Here is a 26554-nt window from a genome sequence, read left to right on the forward strand (position 1 = left end):
ACTTCCAATGCTTTATAAACAATATATGTGTAGATAGCTGAGCTTGCAAGAGGTGACTTCTCAGCGAGCTTTATTTTGATTTTATTTCACACGCAGGATAGCACACATCCTGATTTGTACCTTAGGAAGACATGTTTCAGGGGTGGCAGAAAATACCGGTAAATGTTAGAACAGATTGCTGTGCTGGTATCTGTAGATGCCCAAGGCTGAAGTTCCTTTTGTAATTATTTTTAAACGGCTTTGAATTCCCAACCTCCCATCATCCCCATATCTGGCAAGTTCTTAATGGTGCTGTTTCACAAGAAATCCATGATTGTGATGCCGTGTGTATTTGTGAGTGTGTTAGGAAAGGAAAGGAATATATAAAGACAAGAGAAACAACTTATCGTAAAAGATCTTTATTTGTTCTGAAACTATATTTGGGTATAAATAGAAGTAATACATCAATCTATTTTTCTTCCAATCAAAATGAATCATTCTTCCCTGTTGTTTACTGTACTTTATTAAACCTCTGTTATACTTACTATCTTAGTTGGATTTGAAATATTGTTGTGTGTGTGTCTTTCTTTCCAGCTCGCTGAACAGTGATTCCTTGGGAAGTAGGGACCAGGTTCTGTGTTTCCCCCTCTGCACCCGTGGGCTACTCACCGTGTACACAGTAGATGCTCAGCTATTGTCGCTTTAATTGAATCCAGCATTTCAGACCTTTTGGAGAAACCCAGCTGCTCGGTAAGACCATTTCATTTTGTTTCTCTATGAAGGGCTGCACTCAGGAAACTGAGATCAGAGCCACAGCGGGAAACTTTCTGTGTTTTGAGACATTTTTGTGTTCACAATGTAAATGAAACAACATGGTTGCAGCGGTCCTTTCACTCTCTGAGGACACATCAGAGAGGCATTTGATTTCTCTTCTAAACCCATGGTGACGCTCATCTCACAGGCACACCAGAGGCTGCCGTCAGCAGGTGGACCCTGCAGTGGCCACGGCCCCAGAACGGATTGCACAGGCTGAGGCTGTGGATGGAGGGAGGGGTGGGAGTGGAGAGGTAGAAACAGGTAAGGAGGAGGGCAGCCAAGGTGTTAAGTGTTCCCAATACTAACTCTTTCATTGTTGTGTCAAGTGGGGCTGCTGGCAATTGTTCCATAAATTCTAGTTTGTGAAATGGCTGGATGCAATGCTATATGGTAAACACATCTCATATGCTGAAGAGTCTTTAAGAAGTAATGTCTGGGGAATTCAACTACTCTCTTTAGAAGAGGGTCAACAGTGATTTGAAGTGTGGGGATATTTTCAAATCTGCACACCGTAGCCAGGCATCAAGAGTATGTGCTATAAGCTGTGACAAAAGCAAACCCCATCTGGAGATCGTATTGGTCATCCTTTTTGAGTGGAGCCCAGAGGCGGGAAAGCTTCTGAGCCAGACTTTCTCTGGAGTTTGCTCAGAACTCACTGTGGAGTGCTTTGGTGTTTCACTTCCTCACGTGGGTAGTGCTACGGGTCATCCTGATTCTTCGCCCCCTCCCCCCAAATGATAGCTCCCTGGAGCCATTAAGTAAAGCAGGGAAAGCCCACAGTGCAGTCAATCCAGGCTGCACCAGCATCCCGCGGGGAGCTTAAAACCCTGCACGCTGATGCCTGAGTTCCACCCCCAAGGGTTCTGATGAACTGGTCTGGGGTGGGGCCTGGACGTCTGTATTTTGTAAAAGCAATGCAGGTGATTCTAGCAGAGCTAAGGGGTCCAAGGTTGAGAAGCTCTATGCCAGAGGATTAAGAAGAACAGGAGAAGCTCAAGTGCATCGGTATAGCCGAGTGGGGCAGTGCAGACACCAGTGCGGGGGCATCTGTAACGACCACCACAGTCACCCCAACAGCAACAGAGGCAAAAATAGAGGAGCCACGCTGGGCTGGGAGAATGCCAGAAAAGGAAGAGGCCGCTCTCATATCCTAGCTCCGCCAGGCACTGAAGCATGCAATCACGCCAGCAGTGCACGCCACGCTCCCGGCACAGGGCTGGGGACCGCGCACACGGAGTGAACAAGACTCAGTCTGTGCCTTTGAGCAGGACAGACGGACATTACAGGTGCACGACGGAGTACCCAGGGGACGCAAAGTTGGGAGTCTCGTTCCACCTGGGGCGGGAGCTGTGTGACAGGAAGACAAAGCATTATCCTCGAGTCCATCAGGCTTGGGCGATCGGGTGTAGGGTGTGACAAGGTGATGATGGTGGTGGCCCGGGGGGTTGGCCTGGAGGCAGGAAGAACAGCTTGGTGTGTCGACAGAACTGCAAGCACTTAGCGTAATGAGGCTGGAGGGGGGTCGGGGCCAGGTGAGAAAGGGCCTGAGTGTCCCCTTCAGGAGCACCAGCTTTCCCAGTGTGCAGAGGGGCCACAGAAAAGGAATTCAGCGAGGGAGTCACATGGTCAGGGTTTTGTTCTGGAGAAATCATTCCGGTAGATCATTCTGGCAGCAGGATGGCACTGGGCAGGGAGGGGGGGGGGGCGTGATGGGAAGTTCGGGAGCAGCTGCAGTTGTCCGAATGAGAGAAAGCTAGTGTCTGAATAAAAGCAGGAACTGAAGGTCAGAGAGGAGGGAGATGGTCAGAGAGAAGACATCGAGCCCTTCCCTTTCCTAAGTGGCTTATCAACTCCTCACATTGTCCTGATGGCCAAGGTGCCTGTAAGTACACTTAACCCAATAAGCAAGGAACGGCAAAATGTTCTTCCTCCTTGTTTAATGGTCTTAATGTTCGTGAGTTAATCACTAAAAATGTACATAGAGCACAATCTCTACCCTCCACCAGTTATATCCCAGGATGTTATCATAGGCCACACCCCTAAATACCCAGTCACCCAGACTAAAGAATGCTATCCCCTCTCTCTGAAAACCAAGCATTGATTGGGTCAGATACAATATGGGGTCAGTTAGGATTAGATTATTTCCTGCAAAAATCCACACAGGAGATATAGAGTGCTGGATTAATTTCACTGCTCTACCCACTAAGTATATGGAGTGGGAAGCAGTGGGGGAGGGCACTAGATGGCGGGGCTTGGGGGCAGGTGGAAGATACGAAGGACTTTGCCAGATACCCACTCCTAGCTGTCTTCACTCTCCGGATCCCTCCAGGTGCTCTGGTTCCTGGGCTTCCTCATCTCAGTCCCAGCAGGTCTGTGTGCTGGCTCACAGAGGGCAGGCTCGCTGCAGAGGTATCTACCACCACCCGGAGGGCAGCGCCCACAGCGTGAGCTGTCCAGGCTCCAGCTGCCATGGTCTGGTTATTAGCAAAACCTCGGCTCCTTTCCAGAACTCCAATGCTCCCCTCCCCCTGCCAGGTCTAGGCACAGTGTAACCGTAGCCACCCTTTAAGAACATCCTTGGGATCTGAAACATTGTCAGGTATAAAGAAAACTATGGCTTGATTCTCTGAGTTGTTGTTTCCTCTCCAGGGGAAGGAGCAGTCAAGGTTGTATCATCAGCAGGATATCATTTCAGGAAAATCTTTCAATTTCGCAGGAGAAAAGATGTAGGAAAAAAAATGCTAGAGGGTATATAGGATAACTCTCATTTAGCAAGATAAAAGCCAGCCTGCTAAATGGAAAATAACACATTCTGAAGACCGCAAGGGACAGCACTGGATTTGGGCGATGGCTGTGAAAGGATGCGTTATCCTGGTGATGTTGTTCATGGCAGGAGAAGTGGCAATGGCTGGGTATTGAGCACAGATCTGGGAACCTGAGATGGGCGACTCTTACTGGACAAATGATTCATTCTATTAGACCACAATCTCGGTTTCTCTGCTTGTAAAAGTTATGTGGTACTTGCTTAGGAATAAACTTATGGACTATAGAATTAGAAATTATAAATATTTTTATCAAGTTTCTCCCAACCCCTTAACTTTTAGGGATCCACTGTTCCCTTTGAAAACCAGAAATGGTGGAATGAAGAAGTGCTGTGATTTTAATAGTACTTGTCTTTACCAACAATGTTAATTTCTCTCTAAGGAGCTGGGCAGTTTACATTGTATATATGTTTCCTGACTACAGTCTCTAAGCGGACCATTCAAACTGTTAGACTAAATTCATTACATTGTTGGAAATTTCCAACCAATCCATCATTCAGTAACCTTAGCTGGGTGGGTTCTTAATTTCCTGATCTTACACCACACCCTGAATACAGATTTAATGAGGGAATGAATGTAGCAATTCTTTTATTTGATTTAAAGCTTGTGTTTTGGTTTCCCTTGCAAGAGAAAATATTTTATCATACAGTGGAAACAAGTGATAACAATTTTGAGAGGGACAAGCTTAACACACAGAATATAGACTTCCTGTATTCATGTAGGGGAGATAGAAGTAGCTGAAGGTATGATTTCTAACGATAACCTGGTTTGATTTGTGATCTGACTGCATCAGTGGCAGTTCAAAGAGTGGTTTCCAGCACTTTGCATCCATACAGTAACTCTGGGATCTTGAAAAAACTCACATTTGCCATCTAAGACAGGAAAAGTCGAAGAATATGGATACCCCTAAGCTAAGTATATTCATTGTAAAAAATGAGTTGGCTCACTGCAGCATTGTTTGCTATAGGAAAAATTGGAAACAAAATATTTTAAATAGTTAAACAATGGTGTATTCATTCAATCCAATGTTATTCAGTATTTAAAAACTGAGGAAGTTTGAGGTATTGACTTAGAAAAATGTCCATGTTGTAGAGAGTGGGAATAACTACAGAATGATATGCAAATCATAATTTTACCTTGGTAAAAACAAACAACTCAATCTATGTATATACTGTATGTTAGTACATGTACACAGACATATATATGTCTACAAGGTGTGGCAGTGTGGTATGTGCATGTGTGCAGGGATGAGTAACTGTGGAAGTGGAACGTGGGAAGACAGGCATTGCATGTTTTTCTTTATTAATTTTTAAAATTTTTTACACAATTTTATTTATTTATTTATTTATTTATAATTTTTAATTTTTATTATTTATTTTTATTATTTATTAACTATATTATCGTTAACATACAATATTATGTTAGTTACACGTGTACCACAAGTGATTTGACATTACATACACAAAAAAATGATCTCTACAATGTCTAATAACCATCTGTCCCCATCAGAATTATTACAGCATTATTGATGATATTCCTTATGCTGTATAACACAGCCCATGACATTTATCTTCTAGCATGTTTTCTTTTCCTTCTTATATCACTGAAGAAATATATATATATATTAAAAAATAAACATCTAATGAAAACACTACCAACCTAATAGATGGGTTTCATCAAATTAAATGTGTTATATTTTAAAACCACCATCAAGTTAAGACCTTTTATTTAAGGCCACTATGAAAACATAACGTGTTTCTGAGTCAGGTCAGAGAGCCTGGCAATGATGACTTGCTGTTTTTAAGATCTTTGTGCTTGTAACTCCAGTTATTTTTAATCATTTAAAGGAATATACCTCAGCAATCTATCTGGGTGGTCTAGAGATTGAAGTAATGTATTGTAGCAGTCTGGAATAACTGTTATCAAGCAATCAGGATTTTGCAGACTATTACATTCTAAGCATGTTTTCATTGCCCTGTGTAAATATTTTGATGATTGCCTATGTGCACTAATAGCACTTTGCATAACAAAGAATAACAGGTGCAGCGGAAAGGGAATCAAGTTCGAGGATGCATTTTTAATTTATCGTGTGTGTCTTGACTTTTCTAAATGTATAATAATAATAATAGCAGCTATCGTGGTGTAATTAGTTGCTATGGATAACCTATGACAATGAAAACCTTCTTTTGGGGACTTCCCTGGTGGTCCAGCGGTTAAGACTCTGTGCTTCCACTGCAGGGGACATGGGTTCCATCCCTGATGATCCCTGGTCAGGGAACTAAGATCCTGCATACTGTGCTGTGTGGCTAAAAAATTTTGAAGAAGAAGAAAAAAAGAAACCTTCTTTTGGAGTAAAGTAAGAAATCTCCCCAGATGAGTTCAGAAGATCATGGAGAGGCACTCTGATCAAAACCTCTGCTTCCCAGGGGTGCAGCCCTCTCACCACCTGGGGTGATCATTCCCTGGGCTTTGTTGAGCCTGCGTGATTAATGGGCAGGAAGAAGTAAGGACAGTGTCAGGAAAACACAAACTCAGGTTTGTCCATCCAATGCTCAGAGGCAGTGATAACAAGCAGCTGAGCTCGCCACCACCCACGCAGATGGAGGAGATGTGAGCACTGGCTAATTTAGAAAGGATGAATAAGGCCTGCCGCCAGCCAGGGCCAAGGACCAGGCAAACTCTTTGTGGCAGGTAGAATTTTTTTCCTTTTAATGGATATATTTGGAAATCTAGTTTAACGTGCACTTGTGGTTAGAAGAAAAACTGTCAAACGGCTTTCCTACCGTGATAAAGTTTTTTGGAATTCAAGGAAGGTGAATTCCCCCTCCCTCCAGAATTGTCCGACTACAATTTCCTATATGTAAACTAAACCCATATATTTCATGCTATTCTCATCATGTGAAGTCAGCCTGAAAATAGAATTTAAAGAAAAATCAAGACTAATACAAAAAGGTACAATCCAAAGTCCTTTTCAGCTGTCTTGGCATTAAAATCATGGGCAGAAAGCAGCGTCTCTGTTGTAAAATGGAATAAAAATTGCTGGAAAATTAATACAATAATACTTCTGTGAATATCTACAGAGAAAAAAAATCCAAATTCATTCATCCAACATAAATTAAATACATTGGTTCTCCCTCCCCCAACTTTTGAGGTTACTTTTGGGGATGTTCGATTTACATAGTTTTATGAACATGAGATTAATATAGCTTTCTGATGAGATGCAGGCTTATGGTTCTCTCTCTGTCTCTGTCTCTCCCTCTCTGTTTCTCTCGCTCTTTCTCTCCCTCTTTCTTGGTATAAATCACTTTGTCTCAGTTACCCTAAATAAGAACTTTTTAATCTTCTCAAACACTAATTTTTAAATCCTAGTCTGAAACCAAGTGAAAAGCTGGCACTTTAAAAATACCTATCAATCTAATCTCTCTCCCTATGTAATTCTAGTTCATCTATACTGGAGAGTGCAAGGCAAGTTATTAAACACTAGTATTTCATTCATTCACTGAATCCTCTCTTATAATAGACATGAATGTTCTATTTCATGGCTTTCATTACTAGGTTCATAGGCTCTTATAATTGTTTAATAAAATTTTAAAGTGTAACACAGTTTGCTGTAAAAAATACCCCATATTTCTCCTGGCTGTTGGGTTATGGATCCTTAGCTCTGATTTAGACCACTCTCGCCCTTCAACATTCCTGTATTATTGGTGAAACAAGAGTAATGGAAACTCCAACAAGAAGATAAAATGGCAAACAGCATATCAGTGGCTGACTGAGAACACAGCACTACACATAGACTGAGTTCATTACATATTGAATTAATGGGGACAAGTATTTAGGGTTTTTGGATTTCAGTTCTATGGAGTGTGTACTCAGTTACACCAGGTTTAGTGAGGCTGAAAGAGAAGTCAGTTTCAGGGGAACTAAGTCATCTCTGTAATAAAGAGAGCAGTAGTATGTACCCATTTGGCAAGGAAGGTTACTATTAATACATTTCATCGATTTAAGAGAAATCTATTAATAAAACACTATGTTTCAGGCAAGTGAGGGCTTACAAAGTGAGTATGACATAGGCATTTTCCCCAAGCTGTTAACATCAAAAGAGGGAGACAGACTTCTGAATATCTTATCATAACACAACATAATCCGTGCTACAATCAAGGTCAAATTGAGGGATGGAGAGAGAAAATAATTCATCTTAGATTTATAAAAATTTTCCATTTTCAAAAACAAGATTCTTTCCTAGTCTAGCATATGTTAAATTTTTGGATAAAGTATATTTTTTAAAATGTTACTTTAATGCAATTTTTACTGGTAAGAAAATATGGGAATTCCTTGAAGGCCAGTAAAACATCTACAGGGTTATAGAAGTTGACTTTTGTGGGGTTATTGGCATGAAACTTACAGTTTTTAAACACACATGGGACATTTTTGGAAGTCAACTGGATACATTTGGCCTTAAAGATCTCAATTTTTTTTGAAAGATTGGTAACATACCTATCACATTTTCTTACTATAATGCAATAAAAAGATCACTGAAAATGTTCTATACACTCAGAAAGGTTAAAACACACTTCTAAACCAGTCAAGGAAGAATTAATTAATAGAAATTAGGCAATTCTTAGAAATGAATAATAAATAAAATACTATATGTCAAAACTTGTGGGATGTAGTAAGAGATAAATTTGTAGCCCTAAATGCTTATTTTAACAAAGAAGAAATGCAAAAAAAAAAAAAAATTGAGCTAAGCATCCAATTTAAGAAATCAGAGGGAAGAACAAACTCACTTAATAACCCAAAGAAAGTTGAAGAGACAGAAATAAATGAAACAGAAATCAAAGATACAAATGAGATTATCAAAAAAGTCTGCTTTTAAAAGAGTAATAAAAATGGCAACTACTGTCAGGCTTTGTCAAGGAAAAAAAAAAGAGAGAAAAGAACGTTACTATATACGTAACATTACACGATTAGATAAGTGAGAGAAGACAAGTTTATGCCCCCAAATTTAAAAACTTATAAGAAATAGATGTGTTCCTAGGAAAATAAAAATGATCAGAACTGACTCAAATAAAATAAAACCTGACATGTGCTATCACCATGAAAGGGATTGAATAAAAATTTAAAATCTTTCTGTCAGCAAAATCCTAGGCCCAGAGTATTTTTATTGATGAGTTCAAGGTGTTAGTAATTCCAAACTTAAACTCCTTCAGAGAAGAGAAAAAGATGAAGCACTCTTCAACTCATTTTTTAAGTCCATTACAACCTTGATACCAAAACCAGACAAGAATGGTATGAGAAAAGAAACTTATTAAAAGAAATTATTAAACATAGAGGCAATTTTCTGAAACAAAATACCAGCAACCAAAATTTAGCCATCGATTAGAAAAAAATCACAGCCAAGCTAACAAATCTAGGGCCAACTTAGTTAGCAGGTTAAGGGGGTGTGGGAGGGGAGAGAGGAATATGGTTACTTTTACAGTGGTAGAACAAACATTTGATAAAATTACACACCTAATCATGATTTAACAAGTAAGCAAATACAGCTTCTGGCAATAGGAAGATCATCACTACCTTAACTGGAAGAAGTGAATCTAAAAAATTGTATTTATTTTTCAGAGATCTGGAAGGTAACTAAAAATTAGCTTTCTCCCTCCATAGAAAGATGAGGAAAGGCTGTTAATATTTAAACCATTTTTTTGCCCCATTACATATATAAACGTGTGTGTATGTTTGTACAAATATAAATATACACAACCACACAGAGATTTATTGCATAGTAATTAAGAAGGTGAGTTCTGGAGGAAAATTGCTAAATTAAAATCCTAGGATTGTATATTTTGGGGCCAATTTTCTAACCTCCCTATGCCTCAGTTTTCTCATCTGTAAAATGGGTGAGGAAAACACCTCATTGGTTTGTTGTGAGAGTTAAATAAATAAATACATGTGAAGCATATAGGACAATGCCTGACAGATTGTAAGCACTCAGTATAAGTATTAGTGGCTATGGAGATTTTCTTTTTTGGTACTAAAATGTTTCCTTTATATTTTTTCTGTATTTTCCAAATATTCTACAATATTTTACTTTTGTAAAAAGAGCTATTTTAAACACACACACACACACACACACACACACACACACACACACACACCCCTATACTACTCACATACACCCCCTGCAAAAGCCCTTTGATCTGAGTTGCCTCATACGCTTCCCTGGAAGGTTGAGTTGTGGCGAAACATCACTTCTGAGGGCTCTGCCCTCACCTGTCAGGGCACCTCTATGTTCACTGTTTCTCCTAAGGCAGGATGGTTGAAGCACTGCTGTGACCACGTGTTACCAACCCCGTGACAGTCCACTGTGAGCCCTGGTGACTCCAGAGGCAAAGGAAAGGCTCTTTCTGATCATGCTGAGACAAAGATGCAGCAGAATCACCCATGGGACTTCCTAATCAAGGATGTTCACACTCTGCCCCTGAAGACTGTGATTTGGCAGGTCAGAGGGTACTTGCAGATTTATGACGCTGATGGGCACCTGGGTTGTGATCAGCTGCTTTATCCTGTTTTCACTCAACCTTTCCCCACATCCTGACACAGGCAACCCTGGGTTGGTGGGTTTGAATAGTATGCAGTACTTCCCAATGAATTTTAATTAATTTTCAGAATTGTTCAGGAAATATTCTAGATTAGAAAAAGGGGATGTGAAGGAGAAACTAACAACATTCCTCATTCTCAGAAGTTTAAATTTTCATATAGGAAGACAGAAGTAGACATATAGGATAATTGCAGAGCATAATAAGAGGTCTTAAAGGAGAAAATGAATGGGGTGATATGGCAGAGTGATGGGAGAGGGGCCTTGAGGCAGGTGCCCAGGGACGGCTGTGCTGAACAGGTGATGTTATAGTGGAGAGTTTGAGATGAGAGGGAGCAGGTTATGCTCAGAAGAGCAGTGAATGCTTTCTAGGCAGAGGCAACAACCACTGCAATAGGAAAGAACTCAGCATGTTCAAGGTTGGTGTCTGGAATATCATGTGTAGGAGGAGATGATGGGGAGGTCAGTGCATGGAGACTTGTTCAGGCCAAGGACTTTAGGTTTTATTCTAAGTGCAGTAGAAGAGCACAGGCTCTTCAATGGAGTATGGCGGAGGTGACGTAGGAAATCGATGTTTTCAAGGATTACACTGGTTTATATATGGAGATAGATTGGTGGAAAATAATAGCAGAAGCAAGGAAGCTTTCGGGAGACTATTGCAATAACCTAGGTGAGAGATGATGACGGCTTGGATTTGGGGGGGGTAGCAGAGGGATGGCGAGGGGTGAATCTAGTTGGGGTCTCTTTGGATGTAGATGGCAACTAGGGTATTTGTGGCAGATTCATGGTTCTGATTGGCTATATGACAGTTGGAGATCAGGCCATTGGGTCAAAAGCCACTGCAAGGCCTCCTTCCCATGAAGGTAAATGGAGAGAATGCTGACTGGTCTCACAGGTTCAAAATCCAAGTTCCCATTTGTCCTTTTGGACCATTAGAATAGTTACACTGTGGCTATTGTAAATGCCTTACTGTGTCAAAAGGGTGAGACGCTGCTTTTGCCGAGGGATCAGTTTTCAGCTGCAGAACTCCATATTCTGGGCAACATTTGGGGCTCACTCAATTACCCTCCTATGTCAGAGGTAGAATAAGTCTAGGCTTCAGTCCTAAGAGTACCAAGATGTAGGGCAGGCCCCAGGCATCTAGTTCCATGCTGCACCGAGGAATCCCTGAGGAGTTCCAACCTCATCTGAACCTTTGGGACCTCCCTCTTGAGAGGGCCGGAGCTTCTCGGAGGCTGATTCTGAGCTGGAGCCAGTCCAAGTGCAGGACAGCGTCCTCCCATTCTCTACACTCTCACGCAACGTGACTGTGGTCTCCGTGAGTTCACCCCAGCCCTGCTCAGCCCCTGGGCCGGCTCCAGAGAGTCTAAGGCTGCTCATGAATTGGGGGATGGGATGGGAAGGAAAGCGTTACTTGCTAGCCATTGTGGGCAAAAGCAGAAATGGAGTTAGCAAATGCCTTACTTCCCCATTTCCTATCATGAGAAAATGGTGAGATGTTGCAAAACCCACAATTCTCAGATGGGTTATGTACGTGTGACACGGTGGAACATTCCCAAAGACACAGCTTAAAGAAAATATAAATAAACCAGTGTGTAAGTCAAATGACACACTGATTGCCCTCAGCATGAGGAAAGAGTTTTGTATGCATATTAGCTACAGGTTACAAGGGTGTTCCCAAGAGTATGATCCAAATTCTTTATCTCATCCCCAAACAAATTTTATAAAGGACTTGGACCCTTATGTTTATGGCACTGTGTGAGGGGTCAGGAGTAAATTTAGAAGCAATTTGAAGACATGAGAGCTATAACCATATATTTTACAGCTTAAAAATAGCAAACAGTAATATGGATATAAATGCAGTAAGAGTGGTAAATATTGTGTCAAGAAATTATTTAGGTTCTCTTGAAAAACAAGTTTCAAAACAATACATCAAACATGAACCATTTAATTGAAAACTGAAAAACTGAGGGTTTCATTGAATCTAAGAAGCTATCAAAGGTAAGCCAGCTCAATTTCAGAAATGTTAATATGTGAGCACATACACATTTTAAAGTCAAAAAAGGTTTTTATAAATGCTTTTTATAATTGTTTTTAAATAAATGTTTTCAAAGGCATAAAGAGTGTCAGAACAATATATTCTAAAATGTTAACAGAGAAATATTATACTTTAAGATGTTCAAAATATACCTCTGGGGGAGGGGAGTGGGATAAAGGACCCTATATATTATTCTATACACTTTTACATTATTTGAACTTTTTATAATGAGTATGTATTGGAGAATGTGTGTGTGTGTGTGTGTGTGTGTGTGTGTGTGTGTATAAATGACACTGATTCATATGGGTAAAGCTACATGTAAATTTGCCAGTCAAAAAATTTTGTGTGTGGAGCAAGTAGGCTAATAGATCCTGATTTTATTAAGCATGGCAAACGCTCACATAATTCAGGGAAGGTCAAAGAAATTTTCTGTTTGTGCTTCAACTGCACATTCCTACCTGCTGTGAAATAAACCCAGCCTTCCTGCCAGGGTCTGTTGATTCAGCTTTGCCGTCTGGAGCAGTCTAGCATTCACAGTCTGAATGGAATAATGCTGCTTTGGTCAGAGGCTCTGCTGGGAGCAAAGTTTGCGGTAGGTGGTGTTAATTACATTCTTTCCATAAAATAGCAGGGCTCTAAGCATGGAGCCGGGTAGAAACTGTGGAGCACGTGTGGCAGCCGAGATTTAGGATATAGGCAAAGGTTTGTGGGTGAGAACACCAGGCAGGCAAGGCCATAAAGTCAGAGAAGTGGCTGCCTCATTATTCATGAGTCCTGTTGCTTCTGAGAACATTCTGTACCATGTGCACCGTAGGCTTAGGGCACATTCCAAAGCCATTTTTTATTATCGTTTAGAATCTCATTTTCAGAGTAGGTAGATAAATAAGCTGATAGTTAAACATTTGTAAACCAATACATTCCAACAGGATCTACCCGTTGACCATGGGACCAAAGGACATCACAGTGCTTTAGAGTCAGTGCAGAAAGCAACCTTCTCAGGTCTACTGGAAAAGAATATTCATTCATTTCTTCATTCATTCATTCATTCATTCAAGAAATGACTTGTTGAGTGCCTTCCACGTGCTGGAAATACACACTGATGAAAACAGAGTTCTTGCCCTTGTAGAGTTTACATTCTGGTGAAGGTGACAGATAACGAACAAACAAGACAGAAATAATTACAGAGGTGACAGTGCTATGAGGAGCATGAACAGAGTGACATGACAGAGAGTAAGTGGGAGTGAGAGTGAGTGAGGGGCTCTTCATACGGCTTAGGGTGCAAACGAGGCCTTGCTGGGGAGGCATCACTGGAACTTATTGCTGAAGGATGCAAAGGCAGCAGTCGAAGCTTCAAGAAGAATCCTTCCCTGAGCATCAGGAGACCTGAGTCTAGGTGGGCAATATATTCCTCAAGGAGCCGCCTGGCAGTGAATCTAAATAATCACCAAGCTGTTAACTGAAGAAGAATAATTTTTATGTGAAAATACTTTATAAACTGTAAAGAATGTTATAACATTACTTCCATTCAATGTTCATAATAGCTCTTCTAAGTAGGTCAGATAAGGATTAAAATTAGTTGGATGCTGGCAAGTCCAGCTACATAATTGGCAGTGCCCAGTGCAAAATAAAAAAGCAGGACCTCCTGTTCAAAAATGATTAAGAATTTCAAGGCGGCAACAGCAGAGCTTTAAACCATGAAACTTCTGAGTGCAGGACCCTGTGTGACTGAACAGGTTGCCTGCTAGTGAAGGGTTGCCCTGGACACTTTGCTGTCATCAGATTTGGTGGTGAAGGGGAGGGGAGGGGGTAATTTTTTGCTACATTTATATCCAGGGTTACATATATTTGCAAGATACTAAATTGTCAAATACTAGTTTTTATTTTTTTATTTTTATTTATTTATTTATTTTTTCTCCTTCAGTGCTTTTTTTTTTTTTTTTTTAATTTTATTTTATGGCTATGTTGGGTCTTCGTTTCTGTGCGAGGGCTTTCTCTAGTTGTGGCAAGCGGGGGCCACTCTTCATCGCGATGCGCGGGCCTCTCACCATCGAGGACTCTCTTGTTGCGGAGCACAGGCTCCAGATGCGCAGGCTCAGCAATTGTGGCTCACGGGCCTAGTTGCTCCGCGGCATGTGGGATCTTCCCAGACCAGGGCTCGAACCCGTGTCCCCTGCATTGGCAGGCAGATTCTCAACCACTGCGCCACCAGGGAAGCCCACTAGTTTTTATTAATGTAACTGTACCATTGAGCTTATTCCAAGAAATCTGGTCTGTTTCTTTATTTGATATTTTCTACCCTTTTCTTTCAATAATTTAAATATCTGAGAGAATGCTTAGAGGGCCAATATCTTTTCCAAAAATCTGTAGCAGTTGAGTTGTTTAGATGTAAGTTGTCTGGAGAAGAACGACTTTTGTGCAGTAAAGAGATCTTGGTTTGCAATAAGAATTCCTGAAGGTGAGCCCTGCTTCTGCCATTTAATGTTTATGTGAGCCTGAGTAAATTGCCTAGTCTCACTGAACTTTAGTTTCTTCTGCAAAATGGAAGAAATTTCCCTTTACAAATGAGTCCAAATTGTTGGTAAGGAGTCAGTGAGATCATGCTTGCTGACCTGCAACGCGTGGCTCCTAGAGAAAATGATCCTTCAGTGGTTTTCTGCTTGAAGGCCAAGAAGGGCTGACAGTCAGCTGGCTTGGACTAATTGTTAACGGGAGGTGTCATTTCTGATTGGGGGCGTGTGTTCCTTGCTGGTCATTAAATATCTTGAACATCACCCTTGTATGATAGGATGTGTGCCGTACTGATTTGCAGAAGAATGCTAAGTTTATAATTTTATTTCGTGTATTAATAATATCTCAATGGGAAGACATGCAATTTTTGAAAATTGAGGTCAAATTCACATAACATAAAGTTAACTATTTTAAAGTGAACGACTCAGTGGCAGTTAGTACATTTGTAATCTCATCTAATCATCATCTTTATCTAGTTCCCAAGCATCTTCATTGCCTTAAAAGGAAACCTGGTACTCATTAGCAGTCACTCCCCCATTTCTCCTTTCCCTTAGCCCCTGGCTACCATTAATATGTTTTCTGTTTCTATGGATTTACCTATTCTGGATGTTTTGTATAAATGGAGCTACACAATATGTGGCCTTTTGTGTCTGGTTTCTTTCACTTAGCGTGTGTTTTCAAGGTTCACTGTATTGTAGTGTGTAACAGTACTCACTTCTTTTTATGACTGAATAACATTCGACTCTGCATATATGTCACGGTTTGCTTATCCATTTATCTGTTGTTGGACATTGGGCTTTTTCCATGTTTTAGTTACTGGGGATAGTGCTGCTTTGAAAATGCAAGTGCATGTATTGATTTCAATACCTGTTTTCAGTTCTTTAGGTACATACCTAGGAGTGAAATTGCTGGGTCATATGGTAATTCTATGTTTAACTTTTTGAGGAACAAATCTTACAATTTAAAGCCAAATAGGTAATCAAACAGACTATTTATTATAAAATATAATAATAGAAAGAAAACACTTCCATTGCTTTTCTTGCTTTTCTATCCCAGCTGCTGGTTCTTAAACTACTGCTACCATGAGAATGACCAAAATTGAGGACTTGGATTCCAGAGCCCCTGCTTTTGACCGAGACACCTCCCAGGTAAGAGCTTGAATTAATAAGAATGTGTTAGATCTCGGTGCTAGAACATATGAGCCAAATTGCATTTCGTGTCTCCATCTTCCACTGTCTATTTTGTAAGCCTGTTGCTTTTAACAACACCTGAGTCAGTCTAGTGAAGAGAACTATTAGCCAAGGTTAATTATCTTCACTGAAATGTGAGTAAATGAAAGAAAGTGAGTCATGCACTAAGGTGATTTTATGGCAGTTTATGAGAGAAGGGTAAATCAAATGTTCAAATCTAAACTACTGGGAACATTTGAGTGGGGCTGAATCATACGTTTGAGTGGATATATATTTTATAGCACACGCCTGTAGATCCTTAAGGTGATTTTCCCACTGCTGTGGTCAGACTGTTCTCTTCCTGGAGGCCTAGCGGTGACCTCTCCAAACCCATCAAGTGAAGCCCAGAACGCCTCACATGGGGACCACCCATATTGGGCAAAAAGAAAACAGAAGGGGAAGAAAGAGAGCGGCAAAGTCACATTTCTTCTTCACAGTTTCATCAAGAGCTAGCTCTCATCCTGCAATTGTTTATTTCCCCTAAAATTCAGACATTTTAACAAATTTTAGCACAGCAGCCTAAGGAAAGTAGCACGCGGGGAGTACATGGGAATGAAATGACCAAAGAGAAAGGACTGTGTTTCTCCAGCCCCATCACCACCAATGTGTGTATCACAGATGCATTTTTGCTGTCTAAGCCTAGATGCCCTCATGCCTTCTTCACCTATTTGTTATTCATTTATTTAGTTAATGATTTGACTTCTAAGTCTGCCCCAGGCACTATTTTAAATGTTCTCTGGAATATATGCATGACTCAGAGTGAAATCTGCTCTCAGTAAGCTTGTGGGTAGAAGACAATGTTGGGCGTGGAAGCCTCCAGCCTTAACATGGTAGAAGGGGTGTAGGGGAGGGGTTAGAGCATGGACTGTGGTCCCAGCTCGCCTTGATTTGAATCCTGTTCCACCTGGGCAGAGTGGCCTCCTATCTCTGTCCCTTAGATCCCCATCTATAAAGTGAGGGTAATACTAGGACATGTCACACGGGCTTGTTTTGAGGAAAGCACTGGAACACTGTTGGCACTAGGTAAGTGCTACAAAAAAATAAGTGACAAATACACTAAGAGAGAAATGACTGAAGTGCCCTGGGATTCAGAGGCAGACATGTGCTGGGAGACTAAGAAGGCTAAGGGCAGAGACTGCATTTGATCTAGGCCTTGAAGGCTCAGCTGAATTCTCTATCTGATGTTCTTTATTTACCTGTCCATCTGAGTCAGTGCTCTCAGCATTAGATAAGCAGAACTTTGCTCAAATTTCTCTGTGCATATCTATTAGCATGTAATATACACCTGGCTCTTGAAACATGCTTTCTGAGGGCACTGAGAAAGCAAATTTTTTCCTACATAAGAGTTAGTTATTTGTCCTTCAAATAATCAGACCACTATTTGCTTGATTTTGAGTTAGTCATCTCACCTCTCTGGGACTCAGTTACCCCATTTGGAGTAGTAAAGGTCTAGACTCAGGAAGCACTATGGCTTTTAAAAAAAACTAACTCTAAATATTATGATTATTAACAATATTGTTGTGAGTTTTAGCCTTGTACCTCATTCACATTTTTTGTGAAGAGTTGACTACAAATCTTGTAAGCCCTGGGCCTGAGTTTTTTAGTGATTGATTTGTCTCTGAAGTTTTATATGACAGAATCTCCAAAACCACAAGACTGCCAAAAATTTTATTTGACTAACAAAATTTACAATGTTTACACCCATATTTATAAATTCCATCCTTATCCACCCCACCCCTCTCTCTGTTTCCCCTCATTTTACCTAGTTAAGGGAAACCAGCTAGCTTACTACTGCAATAAGGTCAGTGTTCTTCCTACAAATACAGAAATCTCTAGAAGGAATAGACTTGTTGTTTTTTTTTTTTTTTAGTTTGTGATGTAATTTCAATTAGACCTACTACCTAATTTCACTCTGCTTTGGTTTATTCATACTTGTTATAGATCCACGTACTGTATTGCCCAAGAGAACATAGAATTTTGGTTTGTCTTCTGTGGGCTAGAATCACTTTGGGGTGTAATGGTTTCCTATAGTCAGGATAGTTAACAGAATCCACTGGACCTAGTTTAAGAAAAAGGGACTTAATTCAAGGAATGGGAAGTCAGAAGCAGGTTCTAGACTGCACTTTCAGGAACCACCACTGAATTGGCCTACCTAAGTAGCTGCTGCCTTTAAAAGGAGAAGGAAGGAAATTTTAAAAACCTGAAGTTGTGACTGCTAGCTCTGGGAATAGTCCACTATGCTGTAAAGTGCATCATCAATATGGATGCACCCCTCTCCCCATTCCCTGACTCTCAACACCCACAAAACTAGGAACCAGACCGGGGATCTGTACTATTTTTCTACAGCTGCTATAACAAAGTGCCACAAACTGTTTGGCTTGAACAAGAGAAAGGTATTGTGTCACAGTTCTGACAGCTAGGAGTCCAAGAGCAAGCTGTCAGCGGTGCTGGCTCCTCCTGAGAGCTGTGAGGGAGAATCTGTGCCATGTCTCGCTCCTAATTTTTGGTGGTTTGCCAGCAACTTTTGACATTCCTTGGCTTGTAGATACATCAGTCTGATCTTTACTTTCATGTTCACATGCGTCTGTCTCTGTGCCCAATTTCCCCCTTTCATAAGAGCACTAATCATATTGGATTGGACGCACCCTAATGACCTCATCTTAATTGATTATCTGCAAAAACCCTATTTCCATATAAAGGTCACATTCACAGGTACTGGCGGCTAGGATTTCAACATTTTTCAGGAACACAATTCAACCTATGACAAGACCTCTGCAACTATTGTTGCAGAAAAGACAAGAAAACCAAATGCTACCACTGCAATGATGCTACTAGAAGTAGCAGGGGTGGCAGAATGGCCTCTGCCTTCCAAATCCTGAGTGGTTAGGTTTGCTTGGTGGAAGTTCGACCTTGGAAGGAAACTAGAGCTGTAAGGAAATCTGGCAAATGACAAAAGGTCTGTAGCTCTTCAGCCTCTGGGATGCTAAGTGGGGTGGAATGGAGATGGATGGGCTACAGTAGAGTTGGATGAGCCGATCTGCATTACCTTCCACTTAGGGAAGTGGAGACCTGTAAGAGACACTGTGTAGACTAATGAGGTGATGAGTGATGGAGTTAAACAATAGCATCATTCGTTAGTAGTGAATCACTACTTTCAGTCCCAGGACACGATTTATTAAATCTCTTTTTCAACCACTACAAGCTATTTATTCTTGGACTGGAAATTGTAAGTATTTAAAAAGGCAAGTGATTTATTTTCTTCTGACCAGCAGGATTATCTTTAGGCCCAATATCTTTGAAACCTGTCAGAGCCTAGGGGGCATGTAGTATATAAGTACAAAGGAAAGAACAAGGAACAAAGGAAAACTTTGACTTTTGCTGGGCTGGTTAATAATGTCTACCCACCTGTTCTTCTCAGTTAGAAATCTTAGGGACATCTTCATGCTTCCCTTTCTCTCACATCCTAACCCAATTTTTTCATTGCCGAATCCTAGAAATTTTGCCCTAAAATGAATTTCAAATTTGACCATCCCACTTCATTCCTGTGGCCACTCTCTGAATTTGGTCCCTCACCGCCTCCGGATGGATGTCTACAGTAACCTAGTATTCCCACCTCTATATTCTTTTCCATTCCTTCTTTCATGGTACTGTCAGAGTTATTCTTCCTAAAAAGAGTCTGGCTATGTCCAACCCATTTTTCAAGTCGCTGCTCTCCTAATGATTGTTATTAATAACTATAGTAGAAGCAACAAACTTGTTCTTTTGATTTTGTAATTTTCTTGAACTTTTCCATGAGCTACATTATATTTTTAACTGTTTGCTTGATAGCTCCCGCTGTATATCCTATGAGTGTCTCAAGCCCTGAAGTGACATGCTCTGAACTGAATTATCATCTACTAATCTCCTCTCTGGAGGTCAGGGTGCTAGCATGGTAGAGCTCTTGTGAAGGTCCTCTTCCATATTGCAGATGGCTGACTTCTCCCTGTGTTCTCACATGGTGGAAGGCGCTAGGGAGCTCTGTGGGGTCTCTTTTATAAAAACACTGATCCCATTCATGAAAGCTCCACCCTTGTGACCTAATCACTCCCCAAATGCCCCACCTCCTAATACCATAGCATTGGGCATAGGATTTCAACATGTGAGTTTTGTGGGGAGACAAACATTCAGACCATAGCAATAACACTGTAAGCCTATCCCAAAGGCTGGAAGCTTGAGGAGACCACAGGAGCTCCGGTTCACCTTGACCTGGCATCCTGTCATCTAGCATCTCTTCTAAAATCTGTATTCTTGTGTGAATCTCAGTGTAACGTGGCAAGTACTCATCCCCTTGTACTTGCTGGTCTAAATCTTTTTTTTCTTTTCTTCCAAAGCCCATACCGTCTCCCCCCTCTTCCAGATATCATTGTGAACATTACGCCTTCAATCTAGACCAGCTTCTTCACAATCTTGAGAGTTTCACTTTAGAATAAACTGATAACATTGGTCTTGTGTTGATTATAAAAAAACACAGGTAGTAGATGCAGGACCTTAAGTTTTATTTAGCCCAGAAGACCAAGGGAAGGGTTCAGAATCTGCTTGTGTATATGTCCGTGAGAATGCACATATCCTTGAGAAATGTGGAAAAACAAGCCCAATTCCTATTAATTGCCCCTGGTTTGGTTTTATTGTTTGGAATAGCATCTATATGTAATTTTTTATAACTAAGAAATATGAATTATTTTATTTCCTGGTTGCATAACATGCAGTAAAATAAGAAAAAAAACCCTGCAGGCTAGTCTTTTTGGTCTTTACTTTCAATGCTTCATTATGCATATATTCAAGGACTGAGTCCTCAAAGGGTCATTATTCTGATCTCTTGCTCACAGATAGCATGACCTTAAAAAGTAAAAGCTGAATTAAATTCTCTAGCTACTGAATGTGAGATGTGTTTTTAAAATTTTTTTCCTTCCCTTTTCTTTTCCTTTCCCTCCCTCCCTCCCTTTCTTTCTCTCTCTCTCTCTCTCTCCCTCCCTCCCTCTTTCTCTTTTTCCTTTCTTTCTTTCTTTCTTCCTTCCTTCCTTTCCTTCTTTCTTTCTCTCTCTCTTTCTCTCTCTCTTTCTTTCTTTCTTTCTCTCTTTCTTTCTTTCTTTCTTCTTTTTTTCTTTTCTTTTCTTTTCTTACTGGTGTCAGTGTCCAGACCACCATTCTTAAATTATAAGGCATGTGATACGAACTTAACACCTTCCTTGTAATTCTAGTTCATTTTCTTTACATGGTATCAGTAAAGATGAAAAGCCTTTATACTCTCGTAGGATAATAAATCATAAGTTTGAAGAATGATAATAATTTTTATCTACCTAAAGTTAGAGGAAAGAATGGAATTTGCAGTCCAACGTGCATTTCAGGCCATAGTTTAGAGGTTTTTATCATACTTCCCCCATCTCCACTTGCTGACATTCTACTTTTTTCAGCCTGTTTCAAATGCCTCAGTCTTCACAAAGGCTTGCCTGGTCCCAGGTAACCAGCCAGGATTGCTTTCTTTTCCCACCCTTTTCAGGTCTTTGTTTTGCTGTTATCACACTTTGATATTTTAATCTGTATTGTAGTTACTGGGGGCACACGTGGTATAAAAGGGAGAGCACAGACTCTGGAGGCGGACAGATGGAAGCTCGACTGTGTTTATGTCTCCTGGGCTGTCTGGCTCAGATATGTTGCCTCCCTCTCCGAGTCTCAGTCTCCTCGTCTTTAAAATGAGGCTGAGTAGCTGTTTTGCAGAACTGCCTTGAGAGTTAGAGAGAATGCCCTGCTGGGAGCCCTCCCCGCTGCGCCTGTGCGTGGTAGCGGTGGAGAGCCTGGCCTAACCTGCAGCGGCAGCACATTTGCCTCTCCTGTAAGTCACCGACTCTGTCCTCTTCTGTGGATACTTTGCAGGGGCTGGAAGCACCTGGAACACAGGGGCTGGAAGAATCTTTGTGGAATTGGGAAAAACTGGTCTTTTCTCCAAAACAAACATTATTCCAGCTTTTCCTGTAACTCCTTTTTTTTTTTTTAACTACACATTTATTTATTATGGCTATGTGCATTGAGCAGCATTGTTAATTATATTCTGAAATTTGAATATTTGGGATCATGAAATCAGATGATCAGTATCTTTTACAAGATACTTAAAAGTAAATCAAATCTGCAGATAGTTCGAAGCAGAATGTGTATGGTATGGTATGTATGAATATGTGTGGGTATTTCCGTGGGTATTTACCCAGAATTGGGAGAAAGTTTGCTGTCCCTTAGTCCTCAGGGTCTGAGTCTGCAGGCCGATGGCCTCTGAAACAGCCATGCAGAATAGAGTCTTGTAAACAAACTGTATAAAAGAATTTAAACTTTTCAGTGCTCATCCTACATGAAGATGAAGCCTCATCTACATAAATATGGGTTTCCCTGACTGTATATCTTCCCTGGGTATCTTTTGGTCAAATTTCTCTATAGGAGAAAGAAAACCAAAAACATTTGCTATGCTGTACTGTAAAGTATATGATTGGCTCTTTGTAAGTGGAAGGTCATGAGTCCTCCCCTCATACACCTCCTTTCCTCTTGGGAACCTACAGGCTCACTCATGCTTCTCTTCTGCTGTTTGAGTTACAAAACTGTGAAACGGGACAGATCCTTGTTCCCACCCAGCCTTCCTGGGCTCCCGCGCTCAGCATCAGTGCTTCACTGGCTGCTCTTTTCTCCCACAAGCGTGTCAACAGAGAATAAACACCAGCAGCAGATTTTTAGGAGGACACTGAGTACTATATTTAAGAATTCTTACTTGCCTTGAATTTTTCAAAAACAAAACCAGTAGAAATAAAAACAAAGACTCTTTGGTCAAGGTCCTGAGGGCCAGAGTGCCAAAGGGCAACATTAAGAGAGTTCAGAAACAAGGGGACCAGCCTTCTGAATAAAATCTAGGTTTCTGGAAGATTGTGGGTATTCTTTTATGGGCTCTGACTGTTACTAACACATTTTGGGGAAGGGGAAAATGTCAGAAAGCTGTACTGTGTGTTCAGCCATTTGTTTGTTCGTTCATTCAGAACATCTTCCTTTTTCTCTGCTAAGAATGTGACATATTTTCTAACAAAGGCCACAGGCCGTTATAAAACATTCATCATGTGACAAAGACCCACTACTATCACAGTAGTTCTCCTTCCATCTCACTGTCAAAACCACATAGTGAGAATTTACTGCTGGCTCTCTCCTTGATCCTTTGTTTTGGGAGTGCAGTATCTGATCCGGCAGTCCCTCATAGAAGGTGGGACCTATAGCTCTCAGCACTAGTGCCCTTCTATGCATATGCATGCAGTTATGCTTCATATAATCAAAGAATTTAGGACTGAAGGTCATGAGGTCCTTACCACCGAAGAAATTTTCAAATTTCTCAAAGCCACGAGGTCTAGGTTATTTCCTAGAACCTAAGTGTACCTTTTCATTGATCCCTATTAACATTTAGACCTATAATTTCAGCATTTCAAGATCTTTTTAAATCTTGATCTGTCTTTTGACATATTGTTTATTCTTCTTTGTCTCATGTGCAAATGTGATTAATCAATATTTATCAATTCTCTGTGAATTATTCAATTTATTATGAATTCACTAACTGCACTATCATGTAGCTGATTCTATGAAGATATTAAAGAAAAAGTTGCCAAGTACCTTTAGAAATGAATATATACCACATTTATAGCATTTCTAAACTTATACTCTAATAACTTCATCATGAAGCTAGTTGACCTTGACTTATTCTTGGTCAACCAATGGGAGCTCTCTTTGGTTGGCACTTCCTTCGGTAAGTTCTACATATCATCTGTTTAACCAACCTAACCTTTGTAGAACTTTGTTAAAGGTTGATGTCAAATATTCGTCAGTAATTTTTGGAAACTGCCTTTTAAAAAAATTGGGACATTTGTCTATCTCTAGGTTTCCAGCATTTCTTTAGTTTCTATAAATGCTGAAATTATAGAAATAGGCCATATGATCACGATATGGATCCTTTCAGAAACTCGAGGTAGTTCATCTGAGCCTGGGAACTTGACCCTGGATAAATAGGGCAGATTTTTAAATGCATTTATTATTTCCTCCACTATTTTGATCTCAAAGCCTTACTATGTTCTATACTTTCCAGTTGAAAGATACTCTCTTTCTAAGGCAGAAAGAAAATAGGAGAGAATTCGTTCATCCTTTCTTGTCTGTTAATTTTATGCCATCTGTCAAGCAGTGGGCCCACCTCTTCTCTGTTTTTAAAAAAGTCTTTACTTGCCCTTGGCAATTTGTGCAAGTGCTTCTGGGCTTTTAGCCTTTTATTTCAACCTATGCTGTATTTTCTCCTCTCCAACCTCCCCGCCACACCCCAACCCTTTCTATTTGACTTACTTGCACTTTTTTTCTTGTATATTACATACTTGTACTTTTAATACCAAACCCCTCAGCTTATTGTGAGGCTTGAGTGTGAGCAAAATTCCATTGCTAGCAAATCTTGTGACTGACTCGCTTGATCTCTCAGAGATTTGGTTCCTTCATCTGTAAAACTGCAAGATGAAAATATATGACTTACAAAATAGTTGTGAAGGTCAAGTAGAATGGTAACTTCAAAAGCTTTTGGTAAACTCTAAAGCACTATCAAAAATGTAAGGTTTTATAATCTAGGGAACCAAGTTGTATTATATAGAAACATATGTACATAGACTATTAATACTGGAAAGGACCTGGGAGTTCATCTAGTCCAACCCTCTCAATGAACAGATAAGGAAACAGATCAGGAGGGGCGATGGAACTCGCCAAAGCTCCCAGCTGGAGGCCGCATGGTAGAGAGTTTAGCCAACTGTGGATGGTGACTCATGATCTCAGATGCTGCTGTCCAAATCTGATGACCCTGGTTCTAGTTCTGGCTCTGTTGCTAAATAGTTCTGACTTCCTTAGAGCTGAACTTGAAATTACCCGGACTTATCCCCCACTCCCCATTGCATTCCATTACCTTACCTTTCTTCTCAACACAGACAGTCAAGACCAACCTTCCCAAGACAGCCTGGCCTGCTTTAGATTCTTCTTTTATTTTCTGCTGAGGCTCATTTGTTGTTCTATGGTCAGAGTGGTTTTTGTTGCTGTTTTGCTCTTTGCCGTTTAGTGGCAAACTGCTTCCAAAGATGTCAATGAAATTAATAAATAAAGCACGGGAAATGGAAGCTCTGGGGAAAAGCTGGCATAACGTCTTTGTTTTGAAGAAAATATATAATTAAACAAATTAACAAGTATTTATTTAGTGCCTGCTAGATATGAGGTCTGACAGTTTACACAAGGCAATATATTAAAACTCAAGCTCCAGGAGTTTAAAATATTCTAAAGGATATTTTATGTATCCATTATATAAATAATGCTGCTTTCCCCCAGGACTCCTGATAATAGCTACCACTTTTGAAGTATCTACAGGTTGTGTGTGGACTTGATGACATATTTTGTCTTATTTAGCACTGCAAAGAAGCACTATTATTCCCATTTTATGGATGAGGAGACTGAGACTCAGAGAGTTTAAGTTCCTTGCCCTGGGGCACATAGGCCAAATGACATAATCAAAATTTGAACTTACATTGTCCTGACTTTGTTTGTGCTTTTTATGAAAGTTTCAGAGATGTACTTCCTGTTGTAAATTACATGTCTGACTACACCCAGTATTATGAAGTCTGAGATGACATGCTTATTTTCAATCAAATTTGATTCATCCAAATAATTAGGGATAGAAGCAAGGAACACTTAATTTTAGAAAATAAGTCAATGGCCAGATGGAATTCTGCCAAGAACCATTTCTAGCCTGGCAGTTTCCTATCCCAGATCTGGGCCTTTCCGTCCTCAAAATATACAGATCAAACACTTGCTTTAAATGTACTTTTAAGGTACTAAAGAACAATAGAATAATTAACTAAACCAGAATCTATATAACTTTATTGAAAATTTACATATACAACTAGTTCCTACATTTCCTTTTTTTCTTGCCAGTCAACAGATGTAATTTATTTTATATGGAATGCACTGACTTGGCCAGATTTTCTGAACTAGGCACTCTTTATTCTGTCGTGCTTTAGCTATTAGTTCTTTTTTGAATAAAGGCCTCTCCCCTTAGGCCTTTTCCAGAAGTATTCAGATTGCAATATCATTGTAATTCTTTTAATGGGAACTGGGAGCAGTAGTATAAACATTCATCCCAAAGCTTAGTCTTGAGGTTGTACTGTCCTGACCTGTGTCCTAAAGAGGAGAAGGGGCCGGAAAACACTTAGAACATCCATCGTGTCCCTGAAGGCCAATAATGAAAGAAGATGTTAGTATGTGTGGGTGACCTGGGTTTAGTCTGAGAGGTTTGTTTGTTTACTTGTAGATAGTAGCATTCCATCGATGTTCTTTTACCGTCAGAGGAATTAGCAGATTTTTTTTCTTTAAAGAACTAGTATCCATTCACTGTTTATAAAGATAAAATTATTTCTGATGCTGCTAAATCTAAACAGCTGCTAACGTAGGATCTCCTCCAGTATCCCTGCCGCTTAAATCCAACACGTGCGAATTCATGTACCTCTGT

The 26554-nt window shown here is 40.3% G+C and overlaps 1 long non-coding RNA gene across 2 annotated transcripts in view; it reads left to right on the top strand.

Annotated features, from left to right (window-relative positions):
* The first annotated feature begins 591 nt into the window (after nt 1–591).
* LOC103016943 (uncharacterized) overlaps nt 592–26554 on the top strand; it is a 106490-nt gene continuing 80527 nt past the window's right edge. Inside the window, exons 1-2 of one of the 2 annotated variants that reach the window (XR_451823.1) lie at nt 592–729; nt 15806–15897. This is a non-coding gene — a long non-coding RNA (uncharacterized LOC103016943). Of the gene's footprint in view, nt 730–12758; nt 12834–15805; nt 15898–26554 lie in introns of those variants that run through there. The other variant, XR_003624169.1, reaches the window with a different exon arrangement.

The sequence above is a fragment of the Balaenoptera acutorostrata genome, chromosome 14 (assembly GCF_949987535.1).
Source record: "Balaenoptera acutorostrata chromosome 14, mBalAcu1.1, whole genome shotgun sequence".
NCBI classification, from domain to species: domain Eukaryota; kingdom Metazoa; phylum Chordata; class Mammalia; order Artiodactyla; family Balaenopteridae; genus Balaenoptera; species Balaenoptera acutorostrata.